The sequence below is a fragment of the Caretta caretta genome, chromosome 27, assembly GCF_965140235.1.
Source record: "Caretta caretta isolate rCarCar2 chromosome 27, rCarCar1.hap1, whole genome shotgun sequence".
Lineage (NCBI taxonomy): Eukaryota > Metazoa > Chordata > Testudines > Cheloniidae > Caretta > Caretta caretta.
The window spans coordinates 12891823-12906752 of record NC_134232.1 but is presented as its reverse complement, the minus strand read 5'-3'; the positions used below and the strand labels follow the sequence as shown (position 1 = coordinate 12906752).

At 50.2% G+C, this 14930-nt stretch overlaps 1 protein-coding gene across 2 annotated transcripts in view; it reads right to left on the bottom strand.

Moving 5' to 3' along the window:
• The window catches only part of STARD3 (StAR related lipid transfer domain containing 3), a 38360-nt gene extending 25360 nt beyond the window's left edge, over nucleotides 1–13000 (bottom strand). For both annotated transcript variants that reach the window (XM_048829701.2, XM_048829702.2), the window contains exon 1: nucleotides 12852–13000. The gene's annotated coding sequence lies outside the window, so the exon portion shown is untranslated. The remainder of the gene's footprint in view (nucleotides 1–12851) is intronic.
• Between the last annotated feature and the right edge of the window lie 1930 nt (nucleotides 13001–14930).

Here is a 14930-nt window from a genome sequence, read left to right as displayed (position 1 = left end):
TTAAACCCAACTAGAAACAGATCTGAGGGAAAGAGGACTTTTCGTTTCCAAGCAATTCTAAAAGATATGAATTCCAAAGCTCAGGGACAAGCATGGGTTAAGGTACTGTAGAATTCTGATAAGCAAGTGATCTTAGAATCTCATTATAAGGTCCGATGTGATGCATTTCTTTTCTGGGTTCTCCCAACACAGGCCTGTTCCATTAGACAGGGATGGAGTTTGGAGAGGGAACAGTAGCATGCCAGGGGGGTTTTTTAGCTTAAAAAAAAAATCCCCCCAAAAAACCCACACAAGCTTTCTTCTGTGTGAAAGATTAATTATTGAGCACCCTAGTGCTTTATTACATATTTATATATTCTCTGAAGTCTCTCTTTTTGTAGCAGGATGTCTGCTCAATCCAGGAGAGAGAGAGAATTGGTTTTATGGTGCTGCTCAAGGGGTGATGCTCGAATTCCAAACACAACAGGGTTTGAGAAAGAGCAGCAGGGAGAACAGAAACAGCACTTGCTATCTTGAGAAATTCCGTGGGTGACGATAAGACTCAGAAAAGGCACCAGGAAGCTAGAATGTCCTATGGACACTCTTCTGATTCAAAAAGCAGCGGTAACATTATTAACATCTTTAAGGAGAGTTGGGGTTTTTTTCTTACTCCTCAAGAGTTTGTGTTTCAAGCACGGGCCATACACTGGGATAATTCACTAACCAACTTTGTCCTCTCTGATGAGGAAGTGTTTCTAATGATTTGAGCAGGAATTTTGGAGACAGGAGGCCCCTGCATCAAACAAAGTACTTGTCTTAATTTTCAAGGCCTTTAATGTCCTATCCCATCATCTTTCATTCACTGATCGAGATATTGACACCTACCTCCGATTGGCCAACAGCAGCCTCTATAGCCCACTTGTTAGATTTTCAAACAAATGTCTTCTTGCTTTCCCCAATGCTGCCCCTCACTTTAAGCATCCACAAAGCTACTTCCCTATCCTCCTGCAAACCCCTACATAAACTCTCCTTTGCTGCGATGCCTACAAAAAAACTTGACAACAGTTGGGTCACTGATGAGCTGAGACCACCGCCTGTCCTTCCAATCAGTATTGTCTTATTGTCTCCTTGTGCTCCCGCTTCTGTCTGCATCCACCTGTTTCTCATCTCATACTTAAATTGTAAGCTCCTTGGGACAGAGACCGTCTCTTTCTTCTGTGTTTGAACAGTGCTTAGCACAACGGGGTTCCGGTCCACGACTGGGGCTCCTCGGTGCTACTACATACCGATAAAAAAAACCCAGCTTTGCCACTGACTGTGTGGCCCTGGGTGAGTCACTTAGGGAAGCTGAGATAGTGTTTATCTGTACAAGGGGCACAATACCTACCTCACATAGCTGTGTTGCAAGAATTACTTGGGGTTTGTATGGTACTATTAAGTGCCAAGTATCATCTAGAGATGCCAAGAACTCAAATATAGTAGTTACATTGTAAGTGAAAGGGGACGTGTCCCACCCTAGCCAATAGCAGATCAATATCCACATCACAAAGACACCTCAGGATTCAGTGAGACTGGCAGTGGCTGTGTGTCTGTTTGAAAGGTCCAAGCCTGGAAAAGCAGATGGCACTGAAGGTCAGGGTTGAGAGACACTGGCAAAGCGGCTTGCATAGCACCTGTCCACACTATTCTGGGATCTCGACAGCACTGCCCTTTAGGCAGCAGCGAGTGGGCCCAAGAATCTGAACTTGTCAACAGACTTTTCAAGTATTAGATAAACGTGAAAAGAACACCAAATGCAAATAACACACTGCCTTTCACACAGATCTGTCCTATGAGGCCTGACGTGCTAACACACACAGATGTTATGACCCAAAAGAGACACCTGTGTCAAAACACTGCAGGGATTTGCATTCAAGTGTGGTTATGTCATATCCTATGTACTGCACAAAGAGACACTTAGGGCCTACCATGTCAGCATCCACTTGGACTGCCTTGTTCTGCAGATTTAAGTAATAAGTTTCCCATTAGCACATGTTTGCATGTTAATTACATGTCTTGCAGTAAGAAGACTCAGTCTAGTAAGAGTTTCTCTTTGCCTCCCACTCCCTAGACTTCCTATTACGGATGTGTGTTCTCAGCTCATAAAATGGCTTTAACAACTAATTCTCAAGTCACCTCCTTTGATAGTTGCAGATTTTACACCAAATACTGTATCAGAAGACAAACTGGCTCAAGAGACTATTAGACTTGGATCCTTTCAAAGGGATGAACTACAGAGGATTTACTAGAAGTTAAAAAAAAGTCCTGGATTCCCTAGAGAATAGACATGTTTTCAAATGTAACCACCACTGTACACTCCCTAATAAAGGGGAGAAATCCACATTGCAGATTTCTCTGTTTCTTTGCCAGAGTGACATAACATCTACAGCTCAGCTCTCTCTCTCTCTCTCTCAGGATCGTAGAGACATAATTTTGTTAACACACAGCAATTACATTTTTGATCATAGCAATAATTAGCACTTACACACCACTTTACAAATGTTAATTAATGTTCAGCACACCAGAAGGCAGGTACAGATTATCTACTGAATACACTTTCCCCTAGTGCTGGAATCTTATAAAATTTGGGGCGTGATTTTGAAAGCAAACTTTTGCAGCTTCTCTTTAAAGTCTTTCAGGACAAATTAGCATCTGTACCAATGTTACTGAAGGTTACTGCCTGGGTCATATTATGTATTTGTTTCTGGTAGCTCCCACAAAGTGCTAGGACCTGTCCCAAAGAGCTAACATTGTAAAGTGAGGGAACAAAGACAAGGATGGAGGGAGGGAAGAGAAAAGTGAATAGCAGAGTAGCAAGGTAGTAATCTGGTTCTTAAAAAGAAAAGGAGTACTTGTGGCACCTTTAGAGACTAACCAATTTATTTGAGCATAAGCTTTCGTGAGCTACAGCTCACTTCATCGCATCCGATGTACTCCTTTTCTTTTTGCGAATACAGACTAACACGGCTGTTACTCTGTAATCTGGTTCTTGACTCCATTCTGACAATGAAAAGTTTTACTTTTAACACAAGCTTGGGGCGGGGGCTTATCTATAGAAACAGCCTCTCAAAATCCTCTACAAACTCTGCTATTAAAGCTTATGCTCAAATAAATTGGTTAGTCTCTAATGTGCCACAAGTACTCCTTTTCTTTTTGTGAATACAGACTAACACGGCTGTTACTCTGAAACAGCTGGATTGTTACTTGAAGAGGTGGGCTTGTGAACGAGCTGAAGAAAGGTGCTCCACGCCTGGGGGGAAACAGTTGCTGAGATGTTTGTAGAAGTGCTAGACAGAAGAAATCCTTCCCCCTGCCTCCCCATAGCCTTTGCAAAGAGCAAAGTGTGAGTGGGATCAGTGCTGGGCATAAGTATATTGGTGCCCCATACAATGTTATTTTGGTGCCCTCTCCCCATCACCTCTGCTTCCCTTAGGAATCCAAGCACATCTTTTCCATCGGGCACCTCCAATCCTTGCCCAAAAGGTGCTCTCCCACAGCATAGCTGATTGCCCTCTGCAAAGACAGCTTCTTTCCATAGCAAAATCCTTCCTATATAGTGGTGCCCTAGACAGGTGCCATCCAGTCTATGCCTAAATCCTCCCCCACAGCTGGCAGCCTGACCTCAGAATTTCACTCTGCAAGCAGGAGGAGGAAGGCCTGTGAAGGGGAAGCAGTGATCCTACTTCATGCCACAATGCTGCTGAAGGGCCAGTGCCCTATTATCAGCCCCTCAGACCCCTTGATCCTGGTTCATCTCATGAAAGCCCTGCCTGGGAGGGACAAACGGGCAAGGAGGCCACATACCAGCAGTGCAGGTTGGAGGGGTGAGTCTGTGCTGTGTTTAACCCTGGGTGGTTTTCTGTACCCCACACGAGTGCCCTTCCCCTGAAGGGCAGATGCCCCCAAACTGCCACTACCCCCCACCCCACGAGAAGGAACAAGGAAGAGCTCTTACGGCTTCCTTTCAGCACCCAAAGCTTGGTATTGCAGCCATCGGCGCTGAGCCAGGGACATGTAACTTCTTTGGGAGTCAGAGGAGACTCCTTAGTCCCCCCCGAGCAGGGATGGTTACTCAGTGAGGCGAGGACCCTGCCTCCCCACTTCATGGGAGGACAGGCTGCTGCTGCACAACTCCAACCCCGTTATGTCCCAACAGAACCAGACTGTGTATTTGACTGTACAACGCTCAATTCTTATTACCTGCTCTCATTCCCCCCCAGAACAGGGTGAAGCCTCCTCATGGAGCAGGCCTGACACTAATCAAAGGTGGATTTGTTTGATGGGCTTCATTTTCCCCTTCCCAGTTAAGATTTTTGCTCAGACCTGGGTGTAGACAGGCCCCTGGTTTCTCCAACCCCACCCCCTTCATCAGCAGTCACAATCCCAGAGATCAGACAAATTGCAGTCAGAGTTATAGCGATGACACACGCCTTATCACATGGCTCAGTTTCCACTAGTGACTCTCCTTCCCCTACCTACTGAGACTTTCCATCACTGAACTAGATGCTCCCAGGAGACGCTGGGCATTACAGTCATGTGACTTAACAGTAATCAAGTATTTGGTGTTACAAGAAGAGGTTAATCAAAACCCAAGGCTGTGCACGTCCTCCCTCACAAGCAGAACAGTGAACTTTAAGCCACTTTATCTCTGGATTCAGAGTAGCAGCCGTGTTAGTCTGTATAAGTCTGTGTCCACAGAAAGAACAGGAGTCCTTGTGGCTCCTTAAAGACTAACAAATTTATTTAAGCATAAGCTTTCGTGGGCTACATCCGATGAAGTGGGCTGTAGCCCACAAAAGCTTAGGCTCAACTAAATTTGTTAATCACTAAGGTGCCACAAGTACTCCTGTTCCTTTTATCTCTGGAGCTTCTTTAACTAGCCACCAGACACCACCTAGGGCAGCAGGAAGACCAGACAAGGGATTCTCAACTTGAGAATTCACTCTTGGTCAGAGGGCTGTTTTAAAACAATGCACTTGCGGTTACTCACACACGGTGACTCAACAGGACAGGCTGGCCTCTTCTCCTTCCTTCATACCCTGACTTCCTCCGGCTACGGATCAAAACTGACAATGCGTCAGCAGTCTTCCTAATAGCCCTGGGTCAGCAGCTGGCCAAGGGTACATTAGGGAACTGAACCCAAACTGCAGAGTTCAGTTTGGATCCAAACACGGACATCTGAGCAGGGGTTTCGATCCCGCGTTCTGATTCAGGACCATGTGGCACACAGATACTCAGACCTCAGGGTGTCAGGAGCCAAATTAGTGATCAACATTACCCAAAAGAGCCACAGCAGCGTGAATTCATTATTTACTGTTTATATATATTGCATATTTTCCTCACAGCAAAATGACTGATCAAGTATTATTTTATCAACGACAACTGGTTAATAGTATAGTAAAAGCATCCTGATTGGTTAATAATTCAATCACACAGGGTTTTAATATGTGCTGCAAGAAGGAGACACAGTAAAGAGCCACTTGCGGCTTGCAAGTATCACTGATCTAGCAGAATGATGGGGTAAGCCCCCCAAAGAACTGTTTTCTGGCATTTAGTCTCACTGCCCACAAGAGCCTTGTGCTCTCTGATCCATACAGCTTACTGATCCTGAAGGGCTGAACATGCCCTAAGGCAGCTCACTCCCTCTCCTTTCCTAGGGGCAGAACAATTTGTACACAGCATGCTGTGCGACTCATTATCCCTGCCAGCTCTTAGGGCACCCCCCTCCTGCCTCAAGAGTACCACCCCTATTTACTGCATTCTGGCTATGTTACTGTTGTGTGTGCCCGACGGCAACTGTCTGTGCAGCTATTACCAGCAGGAGAGTGGGGTGGGAGGAGGTATTGTTTTATGGTCTCTGTGTATATAATGTCTTCTGCAGTTTCCACAGTATGCATCCGATGAAGTGAGCTGTAGCTCACAAAAGCTCATGCTCAAATAAATTGGTTAGTCTCTAAGGTGCCACAAGTCCTCCTTTTCTTTTTGCGAAGACAGACTAACACGGCTGTTACTCTGAAACCTGTCTGTGCAGAGTGGCTGGCTTTAAAAGGGCTGTGCTAACTGCAGAGAGCCACTGTAAAGGCGGATGGCACCTCTCAACCATGTTCTGCAATTAGGGAGATCAAAAGAGCCCCCCCAAAGCCTTCTGGCTTACCCATTTTTCCAACATCCCTTGAAACCTATTGAAAAATCAAGATCACACTGTGCAGCCATATCTAGGTTCCTTCTTTATTCAAAATGACAGAACCCTGTCTGCATCCAATTTGCAGTCTCCGCCGTTCAAGCGAACACCCCCCCCAGTGCAGCTGCCTCATTAGCCCTTCACACTATCAAAACAATTTTCAGAACACTTCAGTGGCAACTTAATTGTTCGAGCCTCTGCTTCACACCAACTCCATCGTGCTCTCTGATCATAGCAACTTTGAGTCCAGGGGTTTGCGCTTCTTCCCTTCCCTCCTCCCATGCTCCCCTGGAGTTTACTGTCTGACACCGACCACTTCCCTCCCATCCCTGCGCCTGCAAGTCAGCAGGAAAAACACCCTGCCTAAATATTCAGGAAGGCTGATTTCCATGCCACTGCAGATCAGCTGCGAAACTCCAACGTGCAGACTGGCAACTCAAGGTCTCACAACTGTGGGATGAAATCTCAAGGTCTGATGTAATTAATCACTGTTTTTATTAACAATCACCAGCAGCTGCCAGCTTGAGTTTAGAGACCGACCTTAATGAGGAGACTCTCAGGGCCTCATATAAAAATTAGAATTAAAACATGCAACAGATCGAGTTTGTCTGGAAGTAGGTTTAGGAAACATAAGATTTGCTATTAGGCCATTACTCCATTAAGTTTCTGGCCTCCGGCAGTGACCATCAGATGCTTTTAAAGGAAATAAAATTCACCTCATATCCACAAACTACTCCTAGCATTAAGGGGCTCATGGGTGGAGAACGGTCATGACCCCTCAGGCCCCACCATAGCACTTTAGAGGTTACTATGCAGTCACGGATAAAATCCAGTTTGCCACGAGCTTCCTGGAACTGTGACTGCCACAGGCTGATTACATTCCATGCGAAGTAGCATTTCCTTTTATTTCATCTAAATTTAATCTGCCATTCATTTTACCAAGAGACCACTTATTCACTCAAGGGCTTGGGTTCAGATTGTATGCTGCTCAGAACAGGGAACTGTGGACGTATTTGTCTATGAAGTTTCATGCACTCAGGGCTTGGCTACACTTACATTTCGTAGCGCTCTAACTTGTTGGCTCAGGGGTGTGAAAAATCACCCCCCGAGCGCAGCAAGTCAGAGCGCTTTAAAGCGCTAGTGTAAACAGGCTCCGCGCCCTGGGATCCCCTCATGGAGGTGGATTACCAGGAGCGCTGCGCGCGACCACACTCGCACTTCAAAGTGCTGCCATGGGAGCGTTCCCGTGACAGTGCTTTGAAGTTTCCAGGGTAGCCATGCCCTTAGTAGCAGTGCATTAATAATAAAACACACAGTGTAAAGAGACTGATCAGATTGCACTGTACTTTTAATGGAGATTTATTTAAAGTTGCAAAATCTCCTTTTACTTGCGTCCTTTATGGTGGTGTGATCACCTTTGGCGAGGTGCTCAGATCCGGTGGTGATCCATGTGACACAAACACTTAGAAAGATTCAGATTTATAAACACATGAGGAACTTTAGATGAACTTTGTACTGTTCAGTGTAGACCGTAATCAGCGTTACCGTAGGGTGGGGAGAGTTGCAACAGTCTTCGCAAAGTCAGGTCACTTTGTTTGCTCATGAAGCGGCTGCCAGGGCCAACGCACACCTTTGAATCTTTGCTTTCGAGCAGCCCAACAAGAAGCACGCGGCATTGTGCGCACTTTCAGATCAATGCAGCACTCCAACACAGACAGCAGCATTTTCCTCACACCATAAAGTTTTACAGCACTCAAGTTTGGACAATACTCGTAGCAGCACCAGGCGAAAGATCAAAAGCAGACATATCCAACACTTCTGCTGCGCAGAGATCCCAGGGCTGAAGTAGAAGGGGCGAAGTATATCAGCAGAGGTTGGGCATGGGGGGAAAGCAGTATTAGAAAGCAGGGACACTACCTGTCAGGTTGGATGGGCAGACCCCTGAAAGTCCGGCCCTCTAGCCTTGTCCGTAGCTTGCAAAGTGAGGGCAGCTACAATGCAAGAACAGGAGAGTGGAGAATCATAAAGGCTCTGAGATGATGACAACATGTTTTCCAACATGATGTGTAAACTAACAAGATTTTAAACATGACTTAGTAGCTAATGGAGACAGGACAAGTTAGGGTTAATCACAACCAGCTAACACGTATTTTAAACAAGAATGTTTGCCCTCATTAAGGACAAAATTGCACTGATTAACAGGATAAACATTTTCTAACATGAGTCATTCTCCTGGTGTAAACACAGTCAGACTCCTGTGAAATGCCCTCCTACCCCCAGAAAACAGAAACAATAGTAGTATTTAGATTTCAAAAAAAAAAAAAAAATAGCACCAAGAATAAACAAAGACTTAATTCTGACAAGCTGCCCAGCAAAGGCAGTGTCTGGATCACTCTCATTTGCCTGCATAGTTCAGGGTCTCAATATGTTTTGCAACACAAGCCTCTAAAAATAGAATATTCAACTACTACATAAGCACCAGCCTTTCATGTTACAGGTTATTGATGAGTGACTACCACATAGAGGTCTCAACACTGCAAGTCACAGCAAGCTCTAGGGATATTCTTGGCTTATTCCTTCTGGTAAGTGTTGTTAAACAGATAGAGGGGGGTCTGCAAGTCAGGAACTGAGTTCTGGTCCCAGCTCTATCTATGATTTGGCGTGACTTTAAGCAAATCACTTTATCTCTGTATGCATTAGTTTCCCCATCTGTAGGCAGGAGATGATACCACTTCCCAGCAAGGGGAGAGAGGCTTAACTAGTTAATATTTATAATAGCACCTTGAGGTCTTTGGATGGAAGCACAAGGTGGCATTAGTAAATATTGCTACAGCTTTTAGCAATCTGTTAGTCTCTGAACGCTTCTAATAAATGTTTACTGTCTACAGAGCTTTCTCTTCTCCTCCTTGCTAGGTCGACTCTCCTGTTTATTACCACTATTGCCAAAAAAACAGATCAGATAGTTTTAAGCCACTTAAATGTAATGGCGCCCTTGGCGAATTAGTGCATAAAGCAGCTTTGGAAGGATTTGATTTAAATCAGAAAATCATTGGTAATTGTCAGTTTCTCCCTCCACCCAAACATCAAATTCCATTGTCAATCAAGATTTACAGGGAGAATGCTAAACCAGAACACTGCTACTCTTCTAGACAACAGGTGTCCCTTATTTGCTCTCAGTTTTATCTATTAATCAATGATTAATGCGAAATATGATCAAGGGTGACTTTACTCACTGGATCTACTTACCTTTAGCACAGGAGTGGGCAAACTATGGCCCGTGGGCCACATCCGGCCCATCAGACCATTTAATCCGCCCTCAGCTCCAGCCAGGGAGCAGGGTCTGGGGATTGCACTGATCCCACGCTCCCGCTGGGGAGCGGGGTCTTGGGCTTGCCCCGCTTCACACGGCTCCCAGGAAGCAGCCGGCATGACCCCCCTCTGGCTCCTACCCAGTACGCACAAGCGCAGCCAGGCGGCTCTGCACGCTGCCCCGTCTGCAGGCGCCACCTCCGCAGCTCCCATTGGCCGCGGTTCCTGGCCAATGGGAGCTCCAGGGGTGGCACCTGCGGACAGGGCAGCGCACAGAGCTGCCTGGCCGTGCCTCACAGTCGGAGCGGGGACATGCTTCCACGAGCTGCTTGTGGTTTAAGTGCCGCCTGGAGCCTGCACCCCTGAGCCTCCCCCACGCCCCAATCATCTGCCACAGGCCTGATCCCCCTCCCGCCTTCCAAACCCCTCAATCCCAGCCCAGAGCCCCCTCTTGTACCTCAAGCCCCTCATCCCCAGCCCTCATACACCGCCAATACCCCAACAGCCTGCCCCAGCCCTGCTCCCCCTCCTGCCCTCCAAACCCCTCTTTCTCAGCCTGGAGCCCCCTCCTGTACCCCAACCCCCTGATCCGCAGCCCCACCCCAGAGCCCTCACCCCCCACTGCACCCCAACCCGGCACCCCCTCCCGCACACTGAACTTCTCATTTCTGGCCCCATCCCAGAGCCCGCACTCCCAGCCGGAGCCCTTACCCCCTCCTGCATCCCAACCCCGAATTTCGTGAGCATTCATGGCCTGACATACAATTTCCACACCCCGATGTGGCCCTCAGGCCAAAAAGTTTGCCCACCCCTGCTCTAGCACGTTGCAACCCTTTCCCCAGGCCCTTCACTTCATCTGCTTTGTTTAGCCAGACTGTAAGCACTTTGGGGCAGGGACTTTACTTACTCTTAACTATATTAATATTATTTCTTCTTTGTAATCCTGTAGCATCTAGAGGCCTCAACCAATTTAGAAGGATGATCTAAGGGATAAGAGACTGGATTTGGACTCCGGAGATCTGTGTTCAAATCCCTGTTTAGCGCCAGACTTTGTGTGTGTAATCTTGGGCAAATCAATGAACCTTTCCTGTGGGAATATTATTTCCCTTCCTCCCAGGGGCGTTGCAAAGATAAAATACATTAATAATTGTGATGCACTTGGATACCATGGAATGAGGGCCATGTAAGTATCTAAATGGATTGGAGCCCTATTATGCTAGGCAAACAGAATAAGAAACAGCTCCTGTTTTAACAGCTTAACAATTTAAATTATACAACACTCTACACAATGTGACTCCAATCCTGACCATGGCCTCAAGCTCTACCGCAATACCAATAATTAGAGTCATAAGTATTGAGGGTTTTTTTAGTTTCCCACTAGTGCAAAAATGTAAAAGGGTCAAATCTGGCTCAGATTTTAAATTCCATACATTTTAAAAAATTCCAAAAGCAACCTAATACATTCTCCTGAATGGCTGAAGCCAAACTTTGTAGAACGGAAAAAATTAGAAATGGAAGTGACTCACGACTGACTGGAAAGAGTGAAAATTTTCATAATCAGTCTGCTTAAGTGTTTATTTGCAGAGCTGTGAGAAACAGTTCTAAAAACTAAAAGAAAAAAAGTGAAAAGTACATTAAGTGTTCAGTTTTTTAAATCTAAAATTATTAGAAACTTGGGAATTTTTAACACTCCCAAGAATCAGTATAATGATAAAGTTTTGAAATAAACACTTGCAAACACTCAGGTTATTAATAGGAGAAAAATCCAGAATCTGAGCCCACAGATAAGCCATCACACTCTGATAGCTGGTACCAAGGGACCAGTGTTTCTCAAACACTTTTCGGGCCCACCAGGACAGAGAGAATATGAAGCTGGTGTATTGGCAGTGGCCAATGAGCGGACTCTCTCTTATATGGATGGAGCTGTCCTGCGGGTGAGTGAGAGAAGTGATAACTTCTTCCCCTGTAGACCTCAAAGCAATTTACAAATGGAAGCTAGTATCATTATTACTTAAATACACACACACTGAAGTACAGAAAGAGCATGGGACTTGCTTAGTCACACAGCCACTCAGTAGCAGTCAGGAGTCCTGACCCCAAGTCTTGAACACTGATTTGTGGGGATCAGTGCTCTCTTATTTCTCCCCTCCAAACCAGCTGCCTTTTCATGGGGCTAACAGGCACATCGTGCGCAATGAGGACAACACACCAATGACCGCCAAAGCCTCGCCACAGAGCCGTACAAAGGTGTCAGCTGGACCCCTCGGACAACGGCGCTGAACAGAAAGAGCTGACCCCAAGGGATCCCCCTGAGGTGGGGAGGCTCCATGAGGGTCAGACTGAGCCTCCCGCAGCTCCCCAGGCCTGGCACAGATCACAGCCTGCAACCCCGCCGCCCGGATCAGAGCAGGGGACACAACCCAGGAGGGACAGACTCAGGCTGGGGGAGAGGCTGAGCCCTGACCCCCCCAGCAGAGCATGACGAGGGGGACGGACAGACAGACAGACACCAAAGGGGGGGGTTAAGGCACAGACACGGGGGTACGAGGACAGACAGACACACCAAGCTGGGGCGGGGGAAGGGAATAAGGGGCCCTGGGAGGGACTCAGAGAGAGGAGAGGGCCAGTGAGACAGACAGACGGACTCAATAGGGGAGGGTCAGACGGACAGGCGCGGGGGGGAGGGTCGGACAGACGGACGGACAGACAGACGCGGGGGGGGGGGGGTCGGACGGACGGACGGACAGACAGACGCGGGGGGGGGGGTCGGACGGACGGACAGACGCGGGGGGGGGTCGGACGGACGGACGGACGGACAGACAGACGGACGCGGGGGGGGGTCGGACGGACGGACGGACAGACAGACAGACGCGGGGGGGGGGGGTCGGACGGACAGACAGACGCGGGGGGGGGTCGGACGGACAGACAGACAGACAGACGCGGGGGGGGGTCGGACGGACGGACGGACAGACAGACAGACGCGGGGGGGGGGTCGGACGGACAGACAGACGCGGGGGGGGGTCGGACGGACGGACGGACAGACAGACAGACGCGGGGGGGGGGGGTCGGACGGACAGACAGACGCGGGGGGGGGTCGGACGGACAGACAGACAGACAGACGCGGGGGGGGGTCGGACGGACGGACGGACAGACAGACGCGGGGGGGGGGTCGGACGGACGGACAGACGCGGGGGGGGGGTCGGACGGACAGACAGACGCGGGGGGGGGTCGGACGGACAGACAGACAGACAGACGCGGGGGGGGGTCGGACGGACAGACAGACGCGGGGGGGGGGGTCGGACGCCACAGCCCGGGGTGTCAGGGCGGGCGGCCCCGTCGGTACCTGCTCATGGCCCCAACCGCCGCCCGCGGCTCTGTCCCGGCGCCGGTGACAGCTTCAGGCCGGAAGCAAATCCCGGCTCGGGGCAGGCCGCTTCCGGGCCCCGCGCCACCCACAGGCCGCTTTCACCAGGCGTCGGCGTGACCCCTGACCCCGGAAGAGATCGGGACTTTCCCTCCCTCCCTGCTCGTGGGGAGGAACCATCCGGCACGGGGGCGGACATCGGGGAGAAACCATCGCGGGGAGAGGGGGACTGAAGCCGGGCTGCTGGGCATTGTACAGCCAGAGCGGGGGAGCCCCTGACTGCGGGGGCAGGACACTCCTTCATGGGGAGGGGGAGCCCCTGATTGTGGGGGGAGCCCCTGTTTGTGGGGGCAGGACACCCCTTCATGGGGAGGGGGAGCCCCTGTTTGTGGGGGCAGGACACCCCTTCATGGGGAGGGGGAGCCCCTGTTTGTGGGGGGAGCCCCTGATTGTGGGGGCAGGACACCCCTTCATGGGGAGGGGGAGCCCCTGTTTGTGGGGGGAGCCCCTGATTGTGGGGGCAGGACACCCCTTCATGGGGAGGGGGAGCCCCTGATTGTGGGGGCAGGACACCCCTTCATGGGGAGGGGGAGCCCCTGTTTGTGGGGGCAGGACACCCCTTCATGGGGAGGGGGAGCCCCTGTTTGTGGGGGGAGCCCCTGATTGTGGGGGCAGGACACCCCTTCATGGGGAGGGGGAGCCCCTGATTGTGGGGGGAGCCCCTGTTTGTGGGGGCAGGACACCCCTTCATGGGGAGGGGGAGCCCCTGCTTGTGGGGGCAGGACACCCCTTCATGGGGAGGGGGAGCCCCTGTTTGTGGGGGCAGGACATCCCTTCATGGGGAGGGGGAGCCCCTGATTGTGGGGGCAGGACACCCCTTCATGGGGAGGGGGAGCCCCTGATTGTGGGGGCAGGACACCCCTTCATGGGGAGGGGGAGCCCCTGTTTGTGGGGGGAGCCCCTGATTGTGGGGGCAGGACACCCCTTCATGGGGAGGGGGAGCCCCTGTTTGTGGGGGGAGCCCCTGATTGTGGGGGCAGGACACCCCTTCATGGGGAGGGGGAGCCCCTGATTGGGGGGGGGAGGACCCCTACGTGGGGATGGATGGCACCCCCCCTCTCACTGCCCCTTCGCTAGGAAGGGTCTCATGTAAGGGGCTCCCTGTGGGGATGGGCGCGGTGCAGGCAGATGCTGGCATAGGGCAGGATGTCTCCAGGCTAAGGAATCTATGGAGGTGCCAGCATCCTGGTTCCTGCTTGGCTCATGGAGATAGGAGCCCTCGGACACCTCCCGTCCCCCAGTAATATAATGTGAGGGTGAGCTGGTGCCTGCTCTCCGTGCTGCGGATGGCCCCCCTTCTCCTGATCAGGGCTGTCGGCTGGATTGTCAACGTTCTCAGCAGACTGGGACGAGCTGTGATCTGAGCACGGGACCAGGAGCTTGTCCTGAGGTCCAAAAAGCAGGGCGGGCAGAGGCCTGGGAGAATGGACAACTGTCTGTCTAGAAATGGTCCAAGGCTTTCATCAACCTCCATTCTCCCTTTGGAGCCTCAGCAGTTTGCCTCAAACTCATCAGGCCCATCTTGCTTACACTGGGGCAAATCACGAGTAGCTACTGAAGTTAGTGGACTTGCTTTGCTGCAAAGCAAGCATCACTGAGAGGAGAATCAGGCCCTCCAGGCTGTGGGGTGAGCACAGGCGCTTGGAAAGAGATGGATTGCATATCACCTGACTTTCAGCTCATTTGCTGGTAGGTATTGTTAGTGAGGCAGCAAACCCTGGAGAGCCTGTGGGGGAAACCCACGGAGGTCAGTGGAGTCTGTGTGGGTCTCTGGCTAGAGGAACAAGACTGGGAGTCAGGAAATCTGTATTCAGCATGACCTTGGAGAAATCACTTCACCTCTCTGCCCCAAATCCATGTTCCTTAAGTGGCAGTACAATATGGTAGCCAGCCCCCTCTGAGCCAGAATTTCCTACCTGGGTAGTCCACTGCATTCCTCATTGGATCAGCCCAGAACAAGCCCTTACAAGTCTGCCACCTTCCTGCGGGAAGGGATCA